This window comes from Rhinolophus sinicus, chromosome 6, assembly GCF_057876585.1.
Source record: "Rhinolophus sinicus isolate RSI-liver-muscle chromosome 6, RSI-T2T, whole genome shotgun sequence".
NCBI lineage: Eukaryota > Metazoa > Chordata > Mammalia > Chiroptera > Rhinolophidae > Rhinolophus > Rhinolophus sinicus.
Window position 1 is genome coordinate 42,679,246 of NC_142506.1, and position 871 is coordinate 42,680,116.

An 871-nucleotide genomic window follows, 5' to 3' on the forward strand; every position below is an offset into this window, starting at 1 on the left:
TCTAATTCTTTCAGATTTTCCTTGCTATGTTTTGCCTCAGGACAATCTCTTTTGTAGTTTTACCCTTTTCCAGGGAGATTAGCTAGTCTGTCCCCGCCCCGCCCCCCCCCCCCCCACACACACACACATACACACACACACAGCCACTGTTTCCTGCCACGGTGCTGCTTTTCCTGGGCGTACAGAGAATCCTTCTTTGTCATTTTGTAGGGATGACACTTGCCACACTTACATCCACCAGCTCTTAGGAACACTCACCATGTCAGGAGCACACCACTGGCACAGAAGCTCACATTTTCTGATGCTTTGTTGTGAGGTTCTAAGTGTTGACTGAAAAATAATATTGACCAGGTGTTTTGTCACCAAACAGGGTTTATGGGGTAGGGGTGGGGGATGTCAGCAGACACGGTAAGGGACATGCAGAATGGGCCTTGATCGAGAGTATTCATGGAAGGAAAGGAACTGAGAACCATAGAGCTTTATTATAAACTGAGTCCTCCTGTGGGGTTCTCTGGTGCAGAGTGCAGAGCGCCAGAACTCGCTCTGCCACCGACCCCCCACTGACCCATTTGCTTAAAGTTCCAGTTCATCTTTATTGGAAAGAAAAGCTCACTTCTGTGTGTTTCCTCCACTGTCCACACTGCTTCTCTGACACCAGATGTGGGTTGTTTTCCTCACACCATGCAATTCTGCAACACCGGGGGTGTCCTACATTCACCTTCACTCCTCAGTGACAGTTTCACATCCCACACGACTGCTCCTCCCCACTTCAGAAGCTGGCCTCATGTCCAGTCACCTGTGCTGCTGACTGGCTATAAAGTGGAGGTTCCCACGATCTCTTCCTTGGGTTCTATTAATTTGCTACAGTGGC